We start from the raw sequence: 7,006 nt of genomic DNA, 5'->3' as shown, positions 1-7,006 counted from the left end.
ATAGACAATTTTCTGTATTTTTTACATGTAATAATTGCTTATTGTGCATCAATAAATGATGAAATTAACAGGGAAATATCAAACAAAAAACTAATTTAAACTGGTAAAACAACAGTAAAACTTTGCATTCTAAATGGAGATGTCCTGTATATTATACATAAAATATCCATAATATGCAGTATTTTTATGTTTTAATAATGCAGTTATGTTGTGGTAAATTTCAAAAATACACCTTGAAATAAGACAAGAGAGGAAAATATCACTTTTGCAAAATTTATTTAACAGCCATCAAAATAGTTGTAAACAATTGGATGCATTTTTTTTTTTTTTCAAACTAAGTTTGAAAAGTTTTGTATTTTTTTTTTTTAAACAAAGTTTAAGTGCCAGGCGCACAACAACAACTCAGTTCACAACAACCCACACTCTCCCTGTCTGGAATGTTCAACAGTATGGCATACAACTAATCTATCTACATAGAGACAATCAGGTGATGCCAATAGATCAAGTTACAGGTCAGATCTGTGGAGAGGCGAGCCCCCTTACAGTAAGAATGCACGTTTAAGGTATTTTTTGGACATTAAAAACAGTTCTAATTGAATAAATGCAAGATACCTACGTACCCTCTAACAGACAAAGTTACAGTGCACCTTCAAGAGTTTAAAACAAAATTACATAGTGCCTTACTTAACCATAATACACATTGTGGATTTAAAGTGAAAACAGTACCTCTTCTCAAACAAACAGTCAGAGTCAACAGAAAGAGTCCACATTTAGGCTTAACACCACTTGTGATCGGAGAGTTGCTGTATCAGGGTGAGGACTCGAGGGTTCAAGTTGAGAGGGCGCTTGGAGTTTTTATTCTGTACTTTGGTTCCCTTTTCTGGGTTTATTGAGAAAAAACACCTGTAGAATAAAAGCATATTAAGCATTTTAGTTGATCAATAAAAAAACTACAGTATGTATGTGTGTGTATATATACAGTGGTGTGAAAATGTGCTTGCCCCCTTTGTAAATATGATCAAATATGTCTGTAAAAAATAAATCTGCTTTTTTAATCCTTTTGATATTTTATTCTAAAAATGTGCAAAAATCTGTGTATGTGTGTGTCTGTCTGCATACATGTGTGTCTGTGTGCATGCGTGCATGCCTTTCTGTTTGAGTGTGTGTCTCTGTCTGTGCGTCTGTATTAGGGCTGAACGATATATCGTTATCGTATCTATATCGAGATATGAACTTTCAAGATATTACTATCGAAAAAAGCAACGATATAGACGATATATTTCCCCTCTCCGCGCTCGCCCTGCATACAACTCTGGCAGTCACAACAAACATCAGTTTTACGAGTGCCCTTGAATGCACCGCTAAAGCCAGCGCGCGCACACTACCAGGGACGTGGGAACTATATTGTGAGAGGGGGGACGGCGTTTCCATGGTGACGCGTCATTGCTTGTCACGTGACACACCGCAGCAGCAACAGCGCTGAATGAATGATGATCTGCTTTTATGTCATTTTTCCTTTTTTATTCAGAATATTCACAAATGTGTTAGCTATGGCATGAAATATCTGATATTCCGATTGTCAAATACATGCAAGTGGAAGTGTTTTGTTGTTTAAACACCTATATAACGATCGCGTTAGTTGAGCTGTATGCACGATGGGCGCCGCCGTGTTAGTTTGTGCCGCAGACGCAGTTCAGAGAATCGGATCTGTTGGATTTACAACCTCTATGTTTACAACACGTGAATTCATCCACTTCTCCCGAAATACTTAAAAGTAAGTGGCTGGTGAACTGGGAATAGAATAGAGTAAACATTGAAGTTACTTACACAATGTGTATCTGATATGAATAAAACGTGTCGAATTATAATGGAAAGGATTATTATTACCTCTTCCATAGACATCAGTGTGTATTTTACAAACTCTAAATGTATTGTTTTTTTAGTACTTACGTAGTCATATCGTATTGTATCGATATCGAGATATCTGGCATGAAAATCGAGATATGAAATTTTGTCCATATCGTTCAGCCCTAGTCTGTATGCACGTGTCTGTGTATGCACGCATGTATGCGTATGTCTATCTATGCATGTCTGTGTCTGTCTGTTTGTATAAATGTGTGTGTTAATGTGTGAATGTATGTGTCTGTCTGCATGCATACATGTGTCTGTATGCACGTATGTATGTGTATGTCTATGTATGCATGTATGTCTGTCTGTCTCTGTGTGTGTGTGCGCGCGTGTGTGTATGTATGTGTGTCTGTCTGTCTGTATATATGTGTGTCTGTCAGTAATCTGTATATATATATATATGTGTGTGTCAATGTGTAAATGTGTGTGTCTGTCGGCATGCGTGTGTATGTATGTGTGTGTGTGTATACACATATGTATGTCTATGTATGTGTGTATGCATGTATGTGCATGTGTGTCTGTCTGTCTGTATGCGTGTGTGTGTGTGTGTGTATGCGTGTCTGTCTGTATGTATATATGTGTGTGAATGTGTTTATCTATCGGTCTGCATGCATACAGTACATGTGTCTGTATGCATGCGTGTATGTGTGTGTGTGTGTGTGTGTGTATATGCGTGTCTGTCTGTATGTATATATGTGTGTAAATGTGTTTATCTATCGGTCTGCATGCATACATGTGTCTGTATGCATGCGTGTATGTCTCTGTCTGTATGCGTGTGCGTGTGTGTGCACGTATGTGTGTGTCTATGTATGCATGTGCAATGCATGCGTGTCTGTCTCTCTCTCTCTCTCTCTCTCTCTGTGTGTCAGACTAGACCAGGGAAAGTAGTAATAAGAAAGCCATGATTTACTCACCTTTGAAGAAACTCCAGAGTTGAAGCCAGCTCAGATGGATAATGGATGTTAAAACAGTAGTAGCTCCCGAACATGAGGCACAATGCAGAAATGAATGAGGAGATGTTTGTGTTGATTAGGATCTGATCCAGACTCAGCATGCAGCTACCTTGTTGTGGAATAGCTAGCAGGACTGTCCTATGAACAAATTATTTAACAGGTTTTATCAATAAGCTCTGCACTTCAATCTGCAATTCTATAAACAGTGGGAAAAAAAAGAAAACTTACCACAGACAATAACAGTGGGTGTTAGAGGCACTTGCTCCAGTTGGACCTCTTCTGCCAGACATCCATCTTCTACATGGAAGAATATACATTCATTCCTATGCACTCTGCAATGTAGTACATAACCTCTTAATGTAACGTTATCCAAATTCTTTTTACAAAAGACGCAGGTGATCATTTTTAGGATTTCAAGTGTTTGCCTGTGGTTTTCAGCTGAACTAAGTTATCACAAACTGATCTAGCTAGCGATCTTAAATATCAACTAGTGCTAGCTTAACTGTTAACGTAACTTAGCCTAACGTTACATCATTATGGGCTTTCAGCACACATTTTCACTTGGTCTCAAAAAAACATTTTCACTTGGTCTCAAAAAAAGTAGACTTAAAATGTGAAGCTTACCGTGCAAACTTTAAATTTTCTGGATGAACAGCAGCAGATCCTCCAAAAAACTTGTGTTGAAATCGTAGATTTGTCCTAAAAACTTTTAAAATGATTTTGTCCAAAGATTTTCTGCTGCGCTTGTTTATTGTCTAGCTAGCAGCTAACGTTAAATGCAGCTCTATCGTCTCGTGCTTCTCCCGCTCTCCTCCCGTGATTATCCAATCAGAGACGAGCTTCATATGCGCTATGAAATTCAAAATTAGGTGGACTCAGAGCACAATGAGAGGCACTGTTAGGTTGTTAAAAAAAGAAAAAGAAAACGTATATTAAAATTTAAAGACTAAAAGAAAAATAAAGTGTTCCGAAGATTTCTGCTGCCTCTGTTTTTTTCTCTAGCTCTGGCTCGCTCGTTATTGACGTCACTCCTCCCGCTCTCCTCACGCGATTATCCAATCAGAGACGAGCTTCAGCTGCGCACTATGAAATTCAAAATTAGGCTGAAAAGAAGTGTTACTTTGCACAGGCCTCAATAATTTTAATTCCTTATACACATAGGCTATAAATACAGTATGCTGTCGTTCAGTATGCATACAATATGCAGCGATGTAAGTGAAGGCACTGTTCGGTTGTTTAGCCTGTGATAATGACACGATGCTCAAATTATTACACATAGCATACAGGGATTACTGAACAGAAGTATTGCATATCAATAATTTTAATTTATTACACACACACACACACACACACACACACACACACACACACACACACACACACACACATACAGTAGGCTACAATATGCTACAAATAGCCTAAATTATAAAAACAATATTATAATTGTAGTCATATTTTATATAGATAGGCAACCTCTCAGGTTCACAATTATTTTATTTTTGTGGAAAAAAAAATATTACCTCAATTTTCTAAGTTTCATTAATCATGCTAAAAATAGCCTGCAGCATAAACTTGTAAAGTGACATACATACTTTATTTGTATTTTTAAAAACAACAGACTAAAACTTTAGTTTTTACAATATTAGCATGTCAAATTATCAAAATTGTTTTGTTATGAGTATTACAGTATTTCTCTGTTTTTGATACCAATATTTGTAATTTTAACAAATAATTTTGATCATAATCACATATTGTTATTGTAAATATAACAAAATATTATGTTAAATAGTTTACAAAATTTCACTGTGATTTAAACAAAACAAATACGTTTTGGGGTTTACAATGCTTTTCTGTAGGGATTTTACATAGTTTTTCTGTAAATTTCACGGTCATTTTTTACAGTGCAGTATTTGACAATCAATGACTTACTGAGGTAAACCCCCTAGAAAGAACTCCAGGCTTGAGAGTAATTACTGGCAGGTTGTCAAATTCACATGCTCGACTACATTGCGACAAAAAAAAAGTGTGCATTCAGGTTCACATACCCTTAACACTATAATGTGCATCACCCACGTCATTTGGGGAAAACTCGTCCAGCCACTTTCATAAACCACAACCCTCATTGTAGTGAATGTAGTATATGCTCCTTGTGGTATAGCAGTTAAGTGGATGATAAGACTTTGGACAATAAAAGCTACTGTGTAGTGAATCCCCATCCATGTTGTGATGGACCATGTGCATGTAAGGCTGTTTTTACACTTAGTTTGATTGATTTCTCCAAACCCAAGTTCATTTCCACCCCCTCCACCAGTCCCACAGGTCTTGTTTTTTACACTGTACTTTTGGGTCCAAATCACTATATTGCAAAAGAATGCAAAGAATTTGAGCTGCTCTGTAAGGGCAATTTATTCTGAGATATTCTTCTATGAAAAATGCATTATTATACTATAATGCAAATATGCAATTTAAAGATCATCAATATGTACATTTTGCGATTTAAGACATATTGCATTTATAAAAACTGTGACTTGCACTTGAGTTCACATGAACTGTGCTCAGACCACCTCCTTTAGTGCACATCACAATTCCTGTAGTTCGAACACTAAAGCATGTGCTACTGTAGCAATTGCCAAAGTTATGGGTTTGATTCCCATGGAATGCATGAACTAATATAAGCACAACTTTGAAGTGTACTTCGGATAAAAGCATCTGCATAAATGTAACCAACCAATCTCTAAGGAATAATAGACTTGGGTCCTTGCCAAATGTGAAAGTAACATTAGATTAGCATAGGATTGAAAGTCAGTCACATGGGAGTGTCAATTTATTTCAAGCATGCTTGCTAAGCTAAATATAGTGTGTGTTTTGCCATTTTGGGTCCATTACCATGGAGACAGACCTTGGAAATACTTGGACGGCTAAAGAATTTTGGTTCTCAAAGTTTAGTACTATATCATCGTCCATAATGTGAAAACACTCCTGGTGGGAAGTCTTCAACCCCAGCTGCCACACTGCACACAATTATGGCTTCAGCAAAACTTAAATCCAGAGACACTTGACCTGTGATGACTTTGCTGTCTCCAACCACCCCTCCAACCATGAACCAGTGGGAAGGGTCAAGGGGTCTGCACGGCTACTGGGTCACATTCCAACTCAACACTACTAAAACTGGTCTTGTAAAGACAGCTCGCAGTTGACACATCTTTGAAAGCTTTGGTCTATTGCCCGAACACAATAACGGTTCTCCTACATTGCCATGGACTAGCGAAGAGCAAAGAGTGCACAGATGCTGCACAAAGCAAGTGGTCATGCAGCTCCGGTGCAATAATTGTCAAGTTTTGAAAGTTTTACTCACTGTTGCTTTAAGTGCTTGTTCTAGTAGATTTGCTACTAATTGACTTCATCAACGTTTCATAGTCTTGGAGAGCAGCACCTTTTGTGTCATGTTTACAGTAGCACCATTCACATTCCAGGCAACACCATATCTACTCCAGACGTGGCGCTTGTCATGTCGCGCTGCGCTACAACGTCTTGAGACTATCTACACCGAACGCGTCAAAAGCAAAAGTTCCAAACCAATTTGTACTGCCATCGGAAGTAGTGCATGTTTTTGTTGTACTTAAAGGGATAGTTCACCCAAAAATGAAAACTAGCCTTTTTATATGGTATGTATATGAGCTCTTCCAATCTTCCGCCGGAACTCGACTCGCATACAGCCGTTCCCAGAAGCCAGTGATTATAGTTTATAAAGTTATAAATATGGATATTTTTCTAACAAAAATGCACCGCTTCGCTTCAAAAGGTAACCCCCCTGGAGCTACTTGGATTACTTTTATGACAGATGGATGTGCTTTTTTTTTAAAAAAATCTACTCTACTCACTCCCATTATAAAGCTTGGAAGACTCAGGATATTTTTAAATATAACTCTAATTATGTTTGCCTGAAAGAAGAAAGTCATACACCGTATCCTAATCAGATGCGATGCAATAAAATTCAAGTGACAAATAATTTGTCTGTCCACACTAGACGCGTCGCGACTGCGAGATGCATCAAAATCAATCAAAACCCACAGCCAATCAGAACAGCATGTGGGCGGGCTCTCGCGGCAAGTGCACAGCACCACAGAATAATCTTGACGGCAATC

At 37.7% G+C, this 7,006-nt stretch overlaps 1 long non-coding RNA gene across 1 annotated transcript; it reads right to left on the bottom strand.

Moving 5' to 3' along the window:
- Positions 1-267: 267 nt before the first annotated feature.
- Positions 268-4,765, bottom strand: LOC307146027. Its single transcript, XR_013819041.1, has 3 exons — positions 3,090-4,765; positions 2,823-2,999; positions 268-903 (listed from the first exon to the last, which is right to left on the bottom strand). It is a non-coding gene; the product is annotated as an uncharacterized lncRNA (long non-coding RNA).
- Between the last annotated feature and the right edge of the window lie 2,241 nt (positions 4,766-7,006).

Source organism: Squalius cephalus (genome assembly GCF_949319135.1).
Source record: "Squalius cephalus genome assembly, chromosome: 18".
NCBI classification, from domain to species: domain Eukaryota; kingdom Metazoa; phylum Chordata; class Actinopteri; order Cypriniformes; family Leuciscidae; genus Squalius; species Squalius cephalus.
This window is presented reverse-complemented; position numbering and strand designations above follow the sequence as displayed.